The sequence below is a fragment of the Orycteropus afer genome, unplaced genomic scaffold (assembly GCF_000298275.1).
Source record: "Orycteropus afer afer isolate SDZICR_OR568_19922 unplaced genomic scaffold, OryAfe1.0 scaffold00060, whole genome shotgun sequence".
NCBI lineage: Eukaryota > Metazoa > Chordata > Mammalia > Tubulidentata > Orycteropodidae > Orycteropus > Orycteropus afer.
In genome coordinates, this window is record NW_006921647.1 from 8360090 (window position 1) to 8360716 (window position 627).

Here is a 627-nt window from a genome sequence, read left to right on the forward strand (position 1 = left end):
ACTGACCATTAACACACATGATGATATAACCCAGAAACCAACCCAGCTATGGAAGTATCCAAAGTAAAGAAGCCTACAAGATCGTAAACAGGGAAGCAGAGACATCATGAGACAAATGAGGACAACTATAAAACAAAAAGAGGGAAAAAACTGTGTTGTTACAGAACTTCCAGATGGCAGGGAAGTCAAGACAACTACAAGATAGAATGGACTGTTCTAAACTTGGGAAGCAAACTATGAATCACAGGGCAACCTCAGAGAAAAATGATAAATCTTCACATCAAAAAAAGAGGACCAGCATAAATATTCAACGAATACTAAAACAATAGCAATGAAGGAAGTGATAACACGATTCACAAACAAAACGAACTCAGCATAGAAAATTATATGGAACAAAGAAATCGACACCAAGAAAAAGCACATAACAAAAATGACAGCAACAAATTCATATTTGCAGATAATTATGTATCTGGCAAGGGACTTATCTCTAAGATCTACAGTGGAAGAGTAGATGACCAAACTATGGTACATACACATAATGGAATGCTATGTAGCACTAAAGAATAATGTAGAGTCTACAAAACACCGCATAATATGGATGAACTTGGAGGACAATATGGTAAGAGA